Source organism: Pinus tabuliformis, chromosome 4_2 (assembly GCF_031772625.1).
Source record: "Pinus tabuliformis cultivar Carrire ecotype Pingquan chromosome 4_2, CPIR1, whole genome shotgun sequence".
In the NCBI taxonomy this organism is placed as follows: domain Eukaryota; kingdom Viridiplantae; phylum Streptophyta; class Pinopsida; order Pinales; family Pinaceae; genus Pinus; species Pinus tabuliformis.
The window spans coordinates 923,203,299-923,223,484 of record NC_142304.1 but is presented as its reverse complement, the minus strand read 5'-3'; the positions used below and the strand labels follow the sequence as shown (position 1 = coordinate 923,223,484).

Sequence of the window (20,186 nt, the reverse complement as noted above, 5' to 3'; positions counted from 1 at the left end):
AAGTGGCATGATGAGAGCACATAGTGTGAGTATGTGTGAGGAATGATAGTACAACAATAACCAAATAAAATTACTTTGCAAATGGAAATTTGCAAAGTACATGTAAATGGGCACTCTCTTGAAAAGTAGTTAGTACCCATAAAGTCTTGACATAGACCTAGGTGATAGGGAGAAGAGCATATAGGTTTTCAATAATCAAGTTTAAAGGAAAGATTGTTAAATAAACTTGACTTTGTAAAAGAATCAATGTTGTTAACTCATAATAAAAGTTTCAATCAATATTAATGATCCATAATTTTAAGTCCTTGATATTACATAGTTAAAGCATTTAAAAGATTTCATATTATATCCTCTCTTGATTTCCTATGTACATTGACTCATAGATACATACATGTAACATCTTTGATCTTCCCCTTCTCTATGTAGTAGTTTACATTGCATACCACTAAATCCCACTTTGGTGCCCCCCAACACAACTTTAACAGTTGTTGCTAAGACGATGACACTTGGTTGATGAATATATATATATATATATAATGTCACTTCGCTAGTAGAAATATAAAGAAACAAAATTACATGTTTCATATTGAGTCATTGGAGCATTTATGTCTCTTCAAAGAAATATGTGGATGGTAGCGGGTGGACAAAACCTGTTTAATTAATTTCAACACAAGTGTGAAAGAGTTGTGCACGGATTTTGATGAAGAAACACACACATGATTTGACATATTCCTCTAGCCACTCTATTTCTCCTCGCTTTCTTTGACACCTTGGACTTGATGTCACCACGTGATAAATCCATAAATCCATTCTTATTTTGTGAAGGCTTCACTCTTCAAGCTTTCATTTTTAGAATTTGGTTTTTCAGAGACGCAACTAAGGTAACACTTGTATTTTATCAACAACATTTATGGTATAATTTAAATAATGTAACTTTAATATGGACAACAAAATGTCGTGTGGATAATTGCCCATCATTTTTTGTGCAAATAATTGCTTAAATTATGACGGACAACTATCCATATAACATTCTGTTATGCAAAGTTATGGCACTTGCAAATATATTTTTTTCTTAGATTTTATATTTATTAATATAATTTTCATAATTCATAGTTCAATTTGAAATCACATAAAAATAATTATCAACCTCTATATATATATTCCTTAAATTTTTTATTTATTAATATAATTTTCATAATTCATAATCCATAATTCAATTTAAAACCATATAAAAATAATTATCAACCAATTAAAAAAAACATAAAAATAGTTATCAACCAATTAAAAAAAATTACATTTTTAAAAGGTAAAAAAACAACAAAATATTCCATTTAATATTTATTTTTTCCAAAATTTTAATAAATTTCATAAAATAAGTTAAAAATTTAAAAAATAAAGAAAACCAAAAATTTTTAATATCTCATTATTATTTTATGCATTTTGAAATAATTTAGAAATTTGTTAAAATTTTAAAAATAAAAAAAAAACCAACAATTTTTAATATCTCATTATTATTTTATGGATTTTGAAATAATTTAAAAATTGGTTAAATTTTTAATTATTTAATTTTAATTATATAGATATTCTAGAATTTAAGATTTAACATTATTCAAATATTTTAATATGTATCCTTACCTAAATCAATATTGCTTATAAAGCCCTTGTTTTACATCTCCACTTCATAACTTTATTGAAATTGAAGTTCGTTAATTTTATTGGGAATTTGAAAGTTTTTCAAGCCGACCAATTTAAGAATGGCTGGAAAAACTAAACGTTAATATTGATGATGTACCATATCTATGGATTCCCCTTATTAAAATAAAAGTGAATAGGGAAATTGTATTATGAAGATTCAATCCTACTGGGATTATTTGTAAATCAATTTTAAACACTAAAGTTTTAGAGGTCGGAGTAGGTGATAAGATTTATACTTATATTGTTTGTATCTTCTTAAACTATGAAAGTATATGTGACATCTCTAGAGATTTGAACACCAGTAAAACTACTTGCAAATCAATTCCAAACACTAAAACTCGAGAAGCCAAAATTGGTGATAAAACTTGCACTCATATTGAGTTATTTTCCTAATTACATTCCAAATGATTACAAATATTGTTTTAACCCCTATATATATATATATATATATATATTTTTCAAATATTATTCTTAAAATAAATTTTTATTTAAAAAATATTATAATTAAATAATTTAATGTAACATAATTTTCTATTAAATAAGATAACTCTTTTTAATGAATTTTTTAAAATTAAGAAAAACTTATATTCAATGAAACTAACTATAATAAAATTATTTATATAAAATATTTAAGAAAAAACATTGCGCCCAAGTTAATGGGCATATAATATTCATATAATGGTCATAGAACGTCACAAAATATTCATATAAAAATATTAAAAAAGATATTCTGGTCAAGTTAGTCAAGTTAGGCGAATATAACATTATATAATGAGTCTATAATGTTACATTAAATTAAATTATTTGAAAGGCTCGAAAAATTTTGTAGTTGGTCAACTTAGGCGCATATAACATTCATATAATGTGCCTATAACGTTAGAACAGATCATTTAGAAGCCATGCATTGCAATATACTTGAGTTTGAGTATGGGTAGAACTTACGTATTTGTTGAATGTATAAATAAATCCGTGTATGTGGTAACAAAAGCGTGGAGAAATGGATCCATGGAATACAAATTTAAATCATAAACATTCAACAGAAATTCAAATTATTGAAAGAAAACTATGCTAGGAGTAAATTACACCCATTACCTGTAACTAATGTCATAAGTAATTATAAGTGGTTGAAGAAGATTTTTTATTGGAAAGAAAAAATTATATAATGTTATATTAAGTTTGAATAATCAGTTTCAGATTGTACATATTATGCATATAAAAAAACATTGGACAAAAACCAGAAGAGAGGTTTTTCTGTGCAGATTGCCAATAAACTCAGAGATACATACATGCAAAGGACAAAGTCGTTGAAGAAGATTGCGATAACAACAGATTGAGGTTTGACTCGGCGGTGACAAAATTATAATTTTACAATAATTATTACCCAAATGTTTCTCATTTTGATATATTATTTATCTTTCTTTTATAAAACACAACTATTATGGATCATAGTTTTAATATTTTAGAATAGTCAGTGGGTTTTGATTATTTTATGTAATTAATAATAATAAGAATTTCATCTTTATGGATCATAGTTTTAATATTTTAGAATAGTCAGTGGGTTTTGATTATTTTATGTAATTAATAATAATAAGAATTTCATCTTTATATCAACACATTGTGTATCTATTTTGTTCATTTTTTCTGGTTTTCTACTTGTTACATAGTTGGACTATGTCAATTTAAGACTAATATTTAAGACTGTACATAGTGTTGGGAGAAATTGGGAGAAATTGGGAGAAGTTGGGAGAAATTGTTAATACATAGTGTTGGGTCATCTATCTTCATTAAGACTGTAAAAAACATTTTTTGAAATGTACTTAAGTGAATATGGATCATAGTTTTTGCAATGTGAGTGAACTCCTTGTACTATATACTTATCCACTTGTGGATTAGTAGTTTGTGATATGGATGCAATCACATTCATGTGATTGATAATTTTGCAAGACGGATGCATAAACCTTTGTAATATTGGGTTTAATTGAATTATCAAGATGGCTGCGAACTTTTTCGGAGAAAGTTGCAAGCAATGTAACGAGTGCAACAACCTATTGAGTGATTCTTTGACCTATAGTGTTAATGCCAATTTCTTTTTAAGTTACTTGGTATCCACTCAAGTTTTAGGTTAGACTTTCATAAGCAGCTTAAAGATCAAGACCCCGACCTTCAACCCAAGAAATCTAACTAGACAAATTGACAGAAGAAAATTAAACTAGAGGGGATTAACGATCTATTGCATGGAACTAAAACAAAGCAGAAGTAGCGATAAACTGTACAATTAAGGCAGATATAGTACTAAGCAAACAATATTTTGCAACCTTATGAATTTTGAAAAAACGAAACTTTCCTGTCAAATGAGTGCTAAAGAAAAGACATATTTCATTTACCATTAGTGCAATACAAAGACGGGGACATTATAGAATCTATATAATGAATTAGTAATAATGCAGGAAATAAACAAATTTGTACATTAAAAAATGACAATTTGACATTGTGCCATCTGTTATGTCTTTACTTGCCAAGAAGAGCAAAATTGTACAACCAATTTATACCAGTTTGTAAACAATACAAAAGTATAGGCCTTTATGGAGGAAAATACAGTCCGTAATGTCCAAATTACCCAGTTGACATTTCTTTTGAACAGAAAACACAACAAAGAAACCCTGTAGTGCACAAGAAATGAACCCGACTATACTTATGTGGGTTCCATATTTACACAGTTTGAAAATCAACCCCCAAAATCTAGGATCTAGTAAATTACAAATTGCAGTCAAATTGACTCGTCCCGGCATAACCTATGAGATAAATTTGAACCAAACCCTACCCAAAGGTGGGTGACACCATTATATCAGTGAGTGGCTAAAAGAGAAATGGAATAGTGCAAGAAATTCTTCTCTCAGGGACAATAAACTAACTAAGAAGTGCCTGAGTTAAACAAGAAACAAATCCCATGCACAAGAATCAACTAAATTGATACCTGGTGTGCACCCATAGAAAGCTAGTTAGACTTGAACCTCAAGTAAACAAACAAATTGGGAAGGTGAATATAAAACCCTTACCTGTACGAGAGACTGTAGTGAAGAACCATCTGGGCAGGGGATGCAACCTGAAAACACCAATAATGGTAAGAGGACCTCGTTATCAGTAACACTGGCAGCAAGTAGCTGAGACTTTCTACCTATCAAGATCTTGCGAAAGTGCTTGAATGCATATGAAAACCCCTCTTATGAATATATGTGTAATGTAAATTAGTTAGAATTACGTCCCAGAGAAAAGATGGGCAGAAGAGGATGAAGTGGTTGGTTAACTGCATGAGAAAATTACATGTGGAGCCAAGAGATGAGACCCTTGTTGTTGCAGAGTATTCATACCCATTGCCCACCTCAAATCTGCAATTCGAAACGTGATATCTGCCTCCCTCACTCGAGAACCATCTAGGCAGGGGATGCAACCTGAAAACACCAATAATGGTAAGAGGACCTCATCACCAGTAACACTGCCAACAAGTAGCGGAGATTGTCTACCTGTCAAGAGAAAAGCAATGAGTCTATGAAAGTGCCTGAATGTAGATGAAAACCCCTCTTATGCATATATGTGTAATGTAAATTAGCTAGAATTGCCTCCAAGAAAAAGGATGGGTAGAAGAGGATGAATTGGCTAGTTAACCGCATGAGAAAATTACCTGTGGAGCCGAGAGATCAAACCCTTGTTGCTGCAGAGTATTCATACCCGTTTCCCACCCCAAATCTGCAATTCCAAACCCAATATCTGCCTCCCTCACCCTGAAGACAGATCTGGCGTTTTTGTAAATCGAATGCTCTAGAAGGGGTGTAATGGCCATAACCATTTTTAACTGCACCAACATCATAATAAACAATTCCAACCACCCAAATACTTTCGAGTGATCAAACAATCGACAATTTTCCAATCGTCTAACACACAATCTAATCCAATCGTCTAACACACAATCTAACGGTTCAGAGTGATGATAGGTAGCTTTTAGAAAAGTTCTTTTCAGAAAGAACACCTTACGACGTAATTGTTAAGAAAAAATAAAAATAGAATACATTTTATTATATATATATATATAAATAATATAAAAAGTTTATGTTACTTAATAATTTAAATTTAAATTATTTAATTTATTGAAAAACAAAATATTATTAAATTATATATATATATATATATATATATTACACAATTAAGATGCTTTGGGTAGGGGTTAGCTCATCAGGGGAATGCTATTATTAGGATTTTGTGAAATTTGATAGGATTTAGATGCTCCTAGTGATAATTTAAATTTTCTAAAAATAGTTTCATTCTTAATCTTTTCCATGAAGTTTTGAATTTATATTATTTAAAGGTAACACCATCCAAATTCTGCCTGTGAGCCATTATAACATTTGAAATTGCAGAAAAAGACCACAAGCCAACGAGTCTGGCAAAGTTATTAAACGAAGGGGCTGAAAGATTACAATCTGGCAAAGTCTCAACAGCAGTATTGCAGTAGTCGTATGAGGTTAACTGTAATGTTAATGTCAAGGTATGAAATTCTGGCATTCAATTTTAAGAGCTGGTAAGCAGAATGGGAAGGGCGCACTTATATATTTGATATTGGTTCATTTAGAATAATGTTAAAGTTAAATGATGGGGCATTGTCTCATTGACTTCTGAGTATATGAAATTAGATACTGAAACCCATATATAAATGATTGTGGAAATGATTCAAGAAGAAGATTTTGGGGTTAAAACCAGAATTAAAAGGGTTTATAATATGGTTCTGCCAAAAGGGCTATTGTATTGAGGTTTGGTTGAGACAAAACTTTGTGCAATTTAATGTGAAATGGAAACCATATAGATAATGGCCAAGAGTGAGTGAAATGCCAAGCTTTTGATTGAATCTAGCATATGTGAATGTAATTATGGTAATGGATCTGAAGTATGAGAGCATTCGAAGTTGATGGGATTGATAGTTAAAACAGAATGAGGATGAAGGAAACTTCACATACAGTGATTGATTTTTATTGAGTTTTCATGAACCATGAAATATGTGAACAGGTGTTTGAGAAGCTTCCGCGTGCAAATGATAAAATGTGAATTTGCCAGGAATTGAAAGGTAAGCTTCCGCATATTAATTGAGATTGCCAGTGGTAGAAATTTGCCAGACATTGAGATACTGATTGAGCATAGGCCGAGATGCATGTTCAAAGGCATTTGAAGAAAGATTCTGGGTATTGCAGGTTGGCCCTGCATCAGAAAGTAAACCAGCAAGTCAATTTAATCAAGGTCAATTTAACAGGGCGATGTTCTATTCCCCCCACCTGAAGGCCCTTACTCTGCATATTTATTTTTTCAGCAAAATTGCGGGAAGGCGACGAGGAGCAGGGTGCGTGCTGTTGGGGTTGCTGCTGTAACGAGTTGCGAGAATTGCACACGGATAGAGTGTATTTTATTCCAGTTCTAGGCCAACCCATCTCCTCCAATCGGTACTACGTTGTTCGAGCTGAACGCAAGTACAAAGGGTGAGCATTTCTGCTATTTATCATTGTTTTCCGCTATAAAACCCTGCATTATTGTTTTAATCGCAATTAAAAACAAGCAGAGGGTTACTTGACTGAGAGGATGCTAACAGGTTGGTACCTGGGTGGCGAGCTGCAGAGCGGAATTGCAGAGCGAGAAGTTCCGGGTCGAAGAGTAATGTGAGGGAGCAGCGCGCGGGTGACCATTTTCTTCTCAATTCGAATTGGAACCTGCAATAATACTCCGCGGATGACGATCGGTCAGGGGATGTCATGCCCTCCGGCTGCATTCGGATTTTTTGGCAGGTAATGTCAGGATTGTCAGGGGAGGGTGGTGGAGAAGGAGGGTTGCGGAGCTAGGGGATGGTGGCAGAGGGAGGGTGGTGGAGAAGAAGGATTGCGGAGCTAGGGGATGGTGGCAGAGGGCGGAGAGATTGTCGGTGGCCGGAGTCGGACGATTTTTCGACCGGTGACTGAAAATGGGCCATTCTATCACCTAGGTAAACTACTCCAATAAGAATAGCTGGAATTCTTAATCTTTCTGCAGCAATTTCTATATCTTTCTCTACAAATATTGGTCTATTTCAAACAATTATGCTGAACGTTTTTGCTCTACAAATATTGGTCTATTTCAAACAATTATGCTAAACGTTTTTGCTCTTAAATTATTACTTCAGATGGCTATCTGACATGCAATCTTTTCTATTTGTCTTTGGGACTCGCAAAATGTCAATATTCGGATAAAAGGAACTACAAGAATCAGCAATACTTTCTCTCGACATTTTTAAAAACTACGACAATGGATTTCTCACTTTACTCGGATTTTTACTCAGGTTTCCTTCGTCACCTCTATGGTTTGACGAATATTTCAATACTTTTGCTTTTTATGTTTTGGAATCTAGAGAAGACTCTCTAAAAGAGGGATAATTGTAATTTTGTAAAAGATGGACAGCTACCATCTTCCCTCCTCTTCACAAAGAGAAAAGTTCCTTTTATAAGACCAAAAGAAAGTTATTGACTAGGCTCCATGCCAACGTAATACCATAGGGAAAATATAGAGTTTGTAATTTTGTTTAAGAAAATTTGAAAAAATGTTGTAAAATCGATTCAAATATACAACAGGAAAATAAATAAATAAATTTAAACTAGACCATATATAAAATATAACCTTTATATACAAAAATTAAATACTACAGAGATATATTTTATATTTAAAAAACTAAGTTAGCGTCCAAGCCTAGCGAGTGATTTCAATAAAAAGTTACAATGTTAAAAGTAATTTGGGACGGTGAAAGATAAATGAATAATCTATGTAAAGTATTAGTGCTGTTTTTCTAAACCCCATAATCCCCATAATTGCAGAATGTGGTACTGTGCAAGTTGCAATTACCAATGCCAGTCTGACAATAAAAATTCTAGAGGAACATACGTTTTTCAGAATGTTTCATCAACTGCTTTCAAGGTTTCATTCCTTATGTTCGAAATTTCAGGAGGCCTTTCATGAGAATCAGTAATCAAAATGTTTTGAGAAGACAGCTCAATCTGTAAAAGATGAACCCAGACAACCTTTTGCTATTTATATAACCCTGCAAAACCCCAAAGAAAGTAATTGCAAATTTGCTTACCTTTACTCGGTGGGAGCTTTCTTCCTTTTGCAGGGGATTTGAAACCCAATCTTGTGAAGATCCCAAACCACCGATGGTAGGGGCAGCTGCTCTGGTATCCAGAAGTACTCTAAACGCGAGGAACAGGAACAGGAACAGGAGATTTATTGGAAGGCTGCGCATTAAAGCAGTAACTGGGAGAGTTGCGCACCAGCCTGCAGAAAACCAAAATGAAGAGACATTAATATTACTTTCAGAAATGATCGATTAGTTGGAACGCAACATCAAGGAAATTACCACGAAAAGAGTCCGCTCTCAGAAAAACCAAGGAAACAGGGTCACTCACTTATTGCCAAGAAAAAATACCAGAAGATAAAGTGAAGCCCAGTTCGCAGAAATTCATTGCAGATAGTGACTTTAATGCCGCGTATGACGAGCCAAAAAGTGGGGGCAAAACAACTGACCAGTACCCATCCTTTAGTCGCAGCCTATAATCAATCGGCTTTAAGGTTTCTTTAATTTACAGTATCATTTCATATCGAGGCCCGAGGGCCAGAGGAATAAATTGAAATGTTTGCCACACTTCAAGATATTTATCGTACGCCCATGTCAATCACTCAATACGCAGATTTTAACGTTCCTGTAATTTACAAATATATTTCATGTCACGGCCGGGTGAGTAAAGGGAATTAGTCTCCATGTTTTCAGAAGTAAAGTATTTTCCGTACGCCCATGTCAATTTCTATTATGACAGTAAATGTGAAGTGGAAGGAACCCAGAAAGCACAGGTAGTGTGAGAAACGTTCATTCTGTGTAGTTAAGGTGATGTGATAGAGGAAATATGGAAATTTATTTCATCAGGAATACAGACTTATGGCATAGTCTAAATAATAAATAAAATGGGTTTTTTGGTTTTTTCCCCTTTCCCAGTTTGTCTTCTTTTCTTAAGGTAATTTTGTTCAAAATTTTAGTAAATATTTTCAAGAATTATATGTTTTTTTCGTAAGAGAAAGATTGGTTGGAATCACAAGTTTGGTCTCTTTTTTTTTTTAATTGTTTAAAGAAAGATTGGTTGGAATCACAAGTTTGGTCTCTTTTTTTTTTTAATTGTTTAAAGAAAGATTGGTTGGAATCACAAGTTTGGTCTCTTTTTTTTTAAATTGTTTAAAGAAAGATTGGTTGGAATCACAAATTTAAGTTGTAAAATCAGAGTATTCAAAAAATTTTGAGGGTGCTAAATTTATATATACAATAAAAACCCAATTTAAACAACAAAAAATAAATATAACAAAAAAATAAAAATTCAATATTTTTTTAAATATTTAGTAATTAAACAATACAATAAAATATTATTTCAACCTATTATTAAAAATACATTTTAAACAATAAAAAAATCTAATAATTAAACCATACTCTAAAATATTATTTCAACCTATTATTAAAAATACATTTTAAATAAAAAAAATCATAAAATACATTTTAAATAATAAAAAAAATCATAAATTTCACTTGAAATTATTTTTATATATTAAAAACATACTTTAAATAAAAAAATCATAAAATACATTTCAAAAAAAATCATAAAGTTCACTTGAAATTATATTTATATATTAAAAACACACTTTAAATAAATAAATAATTTCATCCTTAATTTTTTTATAGTTGTTGATAAATAAAATATTATAATAAACCATTGGCGTGTGATATGAATGAGGGAATTGTGTACGCGTGAAGCCAGCATAAGTGTGGGTATTGAAGAATCTTAAGAAACTTTACAAGGAAGGAAAGATGTGTGAGTGCGAAGAAAGTATATATATAATGTATATATCATACAGAAGCGAACGATTTGTGAATGCGAAGAAAATACATATGAGCGGGGTGGAGTCATAAAGCAATCTTAAGAAACATTATGAGTCGATTCCGACAGCGATCTTGAGAATATTGGAAATTTATTATCTAAAAATAATAGAAATTAAAGCATTTCGCGGAAAATAAAATTATTTTGCCTCGAAATTTTGGTACGTAATTTTTTTATTAAAAATAAGAATTATATCAATTATATATAATATATAACTATTATATTGGCATATTTTTTATTTTTATAAAAAAAAATTAAAGTTTTGTTTAGTCAAACTTGTTAGTGTTTATTGTATGGTATTAGGCTTATAGTATTATAATGAAATATTTTTGCTAAAAATTTCTTATTTCAACTTAAGGTGGATGGGGATTTGTTGAATTTTTTCTTTTAATTGAGGGTCTAGATTGATTGTCACATATGTTTAGTCTTAATGCTTATCAAAGGTTGTAGTTTATTAAAGAGTTTGTGAAGTTGCATTGACTTTTAATAAATTTAAAAAATTATATTCCTCCCACGTTGCTCCCGTCCACCAATTTCCTAGGGATTTGAGATTATTCCAATTCCAATAAGTTCCTCCAGGATCAATTCTTCATCATTATTTATAACATTAATTTATATATAAGCAAATTTTATTTAGCAAATTGGTCCATTACTTTTAATAAATTTAAAAAATTAGATTCATGCCACATGGCTCCCCACCCACCAATTTCCTAGGGTTTTGAGACTATTCCAATTCTAATAAGTTCCTTCATGATAAGTTCTTCATTATTATTCATAACATTCATTTATAATTCTTTTTTTCTTAAGTTAAAGTTGACCCATAAGGCATTCTCAATGTTGCAATAGTTTTTTTTGGTTATATTTATGAAGCCTTCAGCTATATCAACCACATTAATATTTGTAATGTGGTTGTACTAGTTTATATAGGGGTGTGAGTAAAAAGAATGGTGGGTGAGAGAGAAATATGAAACCAAGCTAATGAAATGTAAGACAATTTTCATTGTGATAATAAAAATTTACTATACTCTTTCCCCAATGTTATTCCCCATATGGGGTTTAGTTTTTTTTGTTATATTTATGAAGCCTTCTACTATATCAACTACATTAATATTTGTCATGTGGTTGTACTAGTTTATATAGGTGTGTGAGTAAAAAGGAAGGTGAGGGAGAAATTTACGTTAATGATTTTAAAGGATCATTATTTGTCGATTGAGGGAGACTTAGCGGAGAGGCCGTCATCAATGACAAATGAAGACTGAATAATCCAGACAAAAAGGCCATTGCCACAATTTGTCAATGATAAATAAAGAATGTATATTTAACGTCGCTGGAGAGAAGACAACAGAAGGCTATGGAAAAGGCTAAATGATATCTATGACAAAAACATAGTATCGAACAAAGTCTCCCTGATGAAGAAGTTGTATAATCTCATGATGAAAGAAGGTGCTTCAGTGGTGGAGCATTTGAATGAGTTGAATATAATTACAAGCCAGCGTGCCTCTGTCAAAATTATTTTGGATGATGAGATTGGAGTCATCTTATTATTGTGCTCTATGGCAGATTGCTGGTAGAATTTGATAGTAGCTATCACCACTTCAACACCTACATGAGCCCTCAAGTTTTATGACATTAGTAGCAGTTTAATGAATGAGGAGTTGTGTCGCAAATCAATTGCGGAAAACCAAGGAGGAGAAGGTCTAGTCTTAGATGATCATGTAAGGAAAATTGAACGTGGTAGACAAGGGCATTCAAAATCAAAGGATAGATCAAAATCAAGAATAGGTAAACTTGCTTGTTTTCACTATGGAAGAACATGACACAAGAAAAAGGATTGTTGATTTTTGAAAAAGGGACAAAAGGAGTAGAAGGAACGAAAATCAATCAACACAAATAAAAAATCAAGCAACACAAATGAAGGTGAGTCCATTGTTGTAGCTTCTGAAAGCGATGTTTTATTTACTATTTCAATAAAAGAAGCTTATTTATATATTTCTAGAAGTAGCATTGATTGGGTACTTGACTCTAGAACATCTCAACATGTCACCAAATGCAAAAAAAAATTGCTACATATGAAAAAGTTGATCATTGTCGAGTACATTTAGGAAATAATCATTTTTACAATATTGTTGGAGTAGGAGATGTCTGAATCAAGACAAAGGATGGACAAGGTATCTTGCCGAAACAAGGTAGGCATGTCCCACAGATGCATATGAGTTTGATCTCTATGGGACAATTGGATGATGAAGGTTGTTCCACAACCTTTGGGAAAGGTGGTTGGAAAATTACTAAAGGGTCATGAACCCTTTAATAATGAGGGAAAAAGCAAATATATCAGATGCAGATGTTGTTGCAAAATGATGTGTCCAGCCCCCTCTTTACCCTTAACAAACTATATAAATTGGGTGATGATTAATATAATGATTTCAATGGTGATTAGTTTAATCAGCTCGTGATTACAATGATTCGCATAGACATTTTGGTTCTGGATTTGATTGTTTGTACCTGCATCATTGGATGATGGACATGTGTCCCTGCCTCGTAAAACACCCTCCCACCTTGGTTAATGCTCTCAAACCCTATTCACTTGGTCATTTGTTCATTGTTCTGTGGTGGCTCGAGGGTTTCTACTGTTTGTTCTCTGGTGTTGGTTTCTCTGTATGAATGTGCTGCTATCGATGTTATTATTCGCCTTGGTTTGGTTACGTTCTCTGCTCTGCCAAGTGGTAAGTATGCTCGTCATTTTGTGCTTATTTTATTCCTTTGTCTCCGCGTTTGATGAGCTCTGTCACTCTATGGAAAGTGTGCCTGTCGTGGAGGCTTTCAGCTCCTCTGTATACATTCTCTGTCGATTGTTTTTCCTAACTGTTAATGGTTGCCTTTTTCTCGGTTTCTTCCACTCAGTTGCTCTCGAAATTTATCAGTTTATGTTGCTCGGTTGCATTTGCAGGTTGTGGTCTTGGGGATTTGTGGCTTCGGCTCTGTCCACAGTAACAAGGTAAGTCGTTGCTCCAAGCTATCACTAACTTATGCTTTTCCCTCCGTTAACTGACACAACTGCTCCTTGTGAGCAGAGTACCCTCCGGTGGCCGCGACCTCGAAACTCTGTCTCCTCTCTGGTAAGTTTCGACCCCTGGAACTCTCTGTCTTTTCGTTCCTACAACTTGCTTTACTATGATTGTCACACCCAGTTCTTAGTGAATGCTTGCAGGTGGAAACGGCTTTGGAGACCCTGGCTTCCAATCTTATGCGTGCTGGCAAGACCTGGTAGGGTCGCTCCTTGATAACTCTGTCTATTTAGTTGTTTCTATGGTCGTTGGTTTAATATTGGCCGGTTAGGTTGTAGGCTTAGAGATCTCTGCCTTTACTTCTGCATAGTGTTACTGTAGGCCTCTGGCCTTGCATTGTCACAGTTGATGTTTGCGACTGTAGGGTTTACATGTTAGGTTTCTCAACCCGTTTTCCCATTGTGAACTTGTTGAACTTGGACAGCGTTTAAATTTTGTATGGATTGTAATTTATATTGACAGAGACTGTACTGTTTCTTTTTATGAATAAAAGAAAAGGGTTTCGTTGCTCAGGAATTACCTGTGTTGTTTCGTTCTGTTTCGCTGTCTGGAACTATGTGTTGTTAAGGCTTCCTTTCGCTCTATTTGCTTTGTTCTATCTGGAGCTCCAACGTCCGTTCGGCTACTGTAGGTTCTCCTGCTTTGACACTTAAGAAGTATGGCTATCTATAGGCCTGTTAAATTTATGCAGATAGGAAAATATACATGCTCTGTAGAATAAAAAAACTTTCTTTCACTATATTAAGTAACTCAAATTGAAGGACTGTGAATGGACTACTTGGGAATTCAAAATGTAAACTTCTGTGTATTCAAAGATTTCTATTACTTTCTTTTCTTCAAATCGAACCCGTTACAATACATTCTATTGTCTTTTGAATGATTTTGAAAAACAGTTTTCTCTTAACTGCTGTTAGTTACATTTTATGGTTTTCTCAGTTTCTAAAATTGTTTGTTTTTCCTACGCTGTAATTTGTAAAAGATAACATAATAATAATATTAAAAAACAGTTAACTACAATAGTTCTTTTAACTTGACCTTTACCTTCCTGAATGCTACATCACTAAGAAATAAAGTAAAAATGAAACTAAAATGTTCACTTGAAAGTTTCTCCTCGGTCCTCACAGAGACCAAATGACCCTCTGTCATGATGATCCCCTTCAGCTAGATGCTCCTGCATCAGGCTCCTGGGGTAATAAAAAGTCATGGCTCTGTTCCATGAACTCCTCCACAGAATAACCTACTTGTTGTCTTTGTGCCGCGTCGAGCCACAAACTATCCTCAATGGGATGGTTCTTCCACTTGACAAGGTACCACAGATACTCCTTTCTGCGAGTTCGCTTGGCCACATGTGTGTCGAGAATCTTCTCGATCTCATGGGGTTGAGCCGAAGGCATTTGCCTCATCCAAGAACCTCCTTCCACCTGGGTGTCTCGTTCTGGCTGTACCACACTCTTATCTTCAGGATTGGCAGTATATGGGAACAGATATGCCACGTTGAAAATAGACGATATGCCTATACCCGGTGGCAACTGCAGTTCATAAGCATTGGTTGAGAACTTACGCAGAATTTTACAGGGGCCAATCTTCTTAAATTTCAGCTTATTATATGCGCCCTTAGGAAACCGTTCTTTGCGTAAGTGTGCAAGGACTTCATCCCCCACATTAAACTGCACTTCCCGCCACTTCAAATGTGCCTGTTGTTTATATCTTTGACTGTTGTCCTGTAACTTTGATTTTACTTGCTCGTGTAGATCATTCATTGCTTTGGAGAAATCTTCCCCATCAACACTTCTTTTTTCCAATTTTCCCAGATCCTACAACTCATGTACTCCGCGAGGGTGCATGCCATACAAGATCTGAAATGGACTGTGCCTTGTGTTGCGGTTCGGTGAATCGTTATAAGCGAATTCCCCCTGAGCAATCGCACGATCCCACAACCATGAATTTTCTCTAGTTAGGCTTCGTAGCAAGTTTCCCAAACTCTTGTTCACCACTTCTATTTGCCCGTCAATCTGTGGGTGATATGCGGAACTGAAACTTAATTGTGTATCCAATTTCTTCCATAGGGTACACCAAAAGTGTCTTGTAAATTTCACGTCCCTATCAGAAACAATAGATCTGGGTAGGCTGTGTAATCTGACAATCTCAGTGAAAAACAAGTGAGCTACATGAGTGGCATCACTAGTTTTCCTACAAGGGATGAAATGTGCCATTTTCGAAAACCGGTCTACCACCACCATCACCGAGTCGAAACCTCGTTGCGTTCTTGGCAGACCCAAGACAAAGTCAATGCTGACCGAGTCCCACGGTCTACTTGGAACAGGCAGTGGTGTGTAAAGTCTTGTGTTTTGACTGTGTCCCTTCGCCAATTGGCAGACTTTACACCTACTCACATATCGTTGCACATCCCTTCGCATTCTTGGTTAGTAATAAAAGTGTCCGAGCTGATCTAGTGTTTTGTCTATGTCGAAATGTCCGGCTAGACCTCCACTGTGCTTCTCCCGAATGATATTATCTTTCATCGAGCAATCGGGAATGCATAACTGTCCCCCTTTAAACAATAGCTTCTCCTGTAAATTATAGTCCAACCATGGACTATTGTTTTTGAGCAAGGGATTCTGACACGATTCATAAGCCTCTTTGAAATCCGCGTCAGTCTGATACAAGTCTTTCAAATGCTCAAACCCTAGCACTTGTATCGTACTTTCTTGTAAAAGCAAGGCTCTTCTGCTCAACACATCTGCCACCTTGTTGGCCTACCCGCTAATGTGTTTCAACACAAAGGTGAAACTCTGCAAATATTTGACCCACTTAGCATGCTTGTGATTCAGCTTATGTTGTTGCATTACATATTGCAACGCAGAATTATCAGAAAATAAAACAAACTCACTCCCCAGCAGATAGTGTCTCCAATGCTTCAATGCTTGGACGACAACATAGAATTCTTTGTCGTAAGATGAATACTTCTGCCTGCTCTCATTCAACTTCTCACTAAAAAATGCAATAGGTTTGTCTTCTTGGCTAAGTACAGCTCCAATAGTTGTACCGCTTGTATCACAGCAAACCTGGAAAAGCTTATTAAAATCGAGAAATCTCAGAATTGGTCTTTCTGTAATCTTCTTCTTTAGTAGCTGAAAGCTTTTCTCTGCTGCCTCGGTCCAATGAAAAGGTTGACTTGCTTTTTTTATAGTGTCCAACATAGGTGCGCAGATTTCACTGAAATTTCTTATAAATTTGCAATAAAAACTTGCCAACCCATGAAAACTACGTACCTCAAACAGGCTTTTCGGGGATGGCCAGTTAATGATCGTTGCAATCTTCTCTGGGTCCATCTTCAACTCGTTCTCTGCAATCACAAAACCCAGATAAACCAGTTCTCTTTGAAGAAAAGTACATTTTTTCAAATTTATCAGCAGCTTATTCTGCTGCAATTTTTCCAGCACACTTCGAACATGTCGAAAGTGTTCCTCCTTAGTCTTGCTGAAAATTAATATGTCATCAAGATACACTATTACAAACTTTCTAATGAACTCTTTCAGCATTTCATTCATCAGTCGCATAAAGGTACTAGGGGCGTTACTTAAACTGAATGGCATTACTAGCCACTTGTACAGCCCTTCATTGGTCTTGAAGGTTGTCTTCCACTCATCTCCTTCCCTGATTCGAATCTAATGATAGCCACTCTTTAGATCAATCTTTGAGAAGTATGTTGCCCTGCTCAGGCAGTTCATCATATCATCCATTTGTGGCAGTGGAAATCTGTACCTGATGGTGATCTTATTGATGGCCCTCGAATCTGTGCACATTCGCCATTCTCCTCCTTTCTTGGGAGCGAGAACTGTTGGTACTGCGCAGGGGCTTAAACTCTCCCTTATTAGCCCTTTATCTAGCAATTCCTACACATGTTTTCGGATTTCCTCGTTATCTTTGGGGCTCATCCGGTATGCTACCTTGTTCGGTAGACTTGCCCCAAGTATAAAGTCAATATGATGATTGATACTTCTCTTAGGAGGCAACTTGTCTGGTAAATCGTCCACTAAAATATCGTTGAATTCCTACAGTGTTTTCTGAATTTTTGCAGGTAAATCAGACATTTTTGTGTGCAACAGCATTGTCTTTGCCCTCCTCACAACAACATAGTTCACTTCACTATCTTCAATCTGCTTCAAAAATTGTTTTCCACCCATTAGTAACACTTTCGTCCCACTTGTTTCTGTTGTCTCCTCCTCCTTGATGGGCACAAGTGTGTGCTTGATCCCATCTTTGACAAACTTGTAACAGTTTGTCTTCCCATCATGCACTACCTTCCGGTCATACTGCCATGGCCTTCCTAGCAGTATATGACATACATCCATTGGCATAATATCACAAATAACCTTGTCTTTATACCTGCCAATATGGAACTCAACTTCACACTATTCATCCACCAACAGCTGATGGCCTTTCTGCAGCCACGATACCATGTAAGGAGTGGGGTGCTTCAGCCGCTTCAAACCCAACTTCTCTACCATCTCTGTGGCAACCAGATTATCCATGCTCCCACTGTCGATAATCAACTTGCAGCATTTTCCGTGCGACTTACAAATTGTTCGGAATAATGCCTTCCTTTGAGTTCGTTCAACTGTTTCTTTAGCTGGTTTCAACAGCACTTTATTCATAACTAAGGCTTCCCCTATTTCCGACACATTTTCTACGTCCTGGGGCGATGCCTCTGTTTCCTCTGGCTGTGCAACAAACATTCCTCTCTGTCCAGCTTGTTCCGCTTCAGGACATTCAAAAGATCTGTGCCCCCACTTGTGGCACCTGTAGCACTGATAGTTAGCTCCTCTGCCTCGGTCATTCCCTCTTCCTCGCTGATATGGCCTGCCACCTCTAGTGTTGTCCCCTTTTTCTGTTGTTCCTGAAGTCTTGGAACTGCTGCCCTCTTCACTATTACTGGCAGTTCGTCCTCTGCCATAGGACTGTCCTCTTCCTCTACCGGTTCCCCGTCCTCTCCTAGCATTTTGTTTTCTGGTGATCTTCTCCTCTGCCTTCATGGCACTCTGGTAGGCTTCCTCTATATTTTTTGGGGAAAGAATGTTGATTTCATCCAATATTTCCAATCTCAGACCATTTACATACCTTGTTGTTTTCTCCGGGGTGTCCTCCGTGTAACCAGCTCTTAAATTTACCCAGTAGAATTCTTCAGTATACTCTCTCACTGTCATCCCTTTTTGCCTCAGATTTTGCACTTGCCGATGTAGTGCAATCTGGTAATCTTTGGGCAAAAATCTGCCCTTCAGCTTGGCCACCATTCTTGGCCATTTCTTTATTGGCAACTTGTTCATCCTTCTTCTTTCCGCTTGGACACTGTCCCACCACAGGGCTGCATGTCCTTTCATCTTTGTTGCAGCAAACTTAACTCTCTGATCCTCACTGACCTCTTCACATTCGAAATATTTGTCTGATTCACTAATCCAGTCCAACAGAACTTCTGTGGACAATCTGCCATCGTAATTTGGAATCTCTGGCTTAGGCTTGTTGCTAGCCGATAGGACCGACCTCAACAATCTCATCTCCGACCCTTCTTCATTCGATCCATCTGTTGTAACTATGCCTTCTTCGTTGTCATCTCCTACCTCCAGATCCCTTCTCCTTCCTGCTTCAACTGCCTCCAAACAGGCAGTAAGGATCCTTATTTCCTCTCTCAGTCCTTCATCTGCTGCTCTGCGCACACCTCTCCCATAACCTCGTCTTCCAACTTCCATGTCTATCCTGGCAATTTTAATTTCTTGCTCTGATACCACTTGATGGGTCCAGCCCCCTCTTTACCCTTGACAAACTATATAAATTGGGTGATGATTAATATAATGATTTCGATGGTGATTAGTTGTGTGATTAGTTTAATCAACTGGTGATTACAATGATTCACATAGATATTTTGGTTCTAGCTTTGATTGTTTGTACCTGCGTCGTTGGATGATGGACACATGTCCCTGCCTAGTAAAACACCCTCCTGCCTTGGTTAATGCTCTCAAACCCTATTCACTTGGTCATTTGTTTATCGTTCTGTGGTGGCTCGAGGGTTTCTACTGTTTGTTCTTCGGTGCTGGTTTCTTTGTATGAATGTGCTGCTACCGATGTTATTGTTCACCTTGGTCTGGTTACATCCTCTGCTCTGCCAGGTGGTAAGTATGCTTGTCGTTATGTGCTTATTTTATTCCTCTGTCTCTGCGTTTGATGAGCTTTGTCACTCTATGGAAAGTGTGCCTGTCGTGGAGGCTTTCAGCTCCTTTGTATACATTCTCTGCCGGTTGCTTTTCCTAACTGTTAATGGTTGCCTTTTTCTTGGTTTCTTCCACTCAATTGCTTTCGAAATTTATTAGTTTATGTTGCTCGATTGCATTTGCAGGTTGTGGTCTCGAGGGTTTGTTGCTTCGGCTCTGTCCACAGTAACAAGGTAAGTCAT

The 20,186-nt window shown here is 35.6% G+C and overlaps 1 protein-coding gene and 1 long non-coding RNA gene across 3 annotated transcripts in view; both read right to left on the bottom strand.

Annotated features, from left to right (window-relative positions):
* The window catches only part of LOC149172705 (uncharacterized), a 47,090-nt gene extending 37,659 nt beyond the window's left edge, over positions 1-9,431 (bottom strand). Inside the window, exons 1-2 of one of the 2 annotated variants that reach the window (XM_089424415.1) lie at positions 9,113-9,431; positions 8,837-9,030 (exon numbers count right to left, since the gene is read on the bottom strand). The gene's annotated coding sequence lies outside the window, so the exon portion shown is untranslated. The remainder of the gene's footprint in view (positions 1-8,836; positions 9,031-9,112) is intronic. The other variant, XM_089424414.1, reaches the window with a different exon arrangement.
* Positions 4,360-8,822, bottom strand: LOC149172706 (uncharacterized). Its single transcript, XR_016259091.1, has 2 exons — positions 5,375-8,822; positions 4,360-5,144 (listed from the first exon to the last, which is right to left on the bottom strand). It is a non-coding gene; the product is annotated as an uncharacterized LOC149172706 (long non-coding RNA).
* Positions 9,432-20,186: the final 10,755 nt, after the last annotated feature.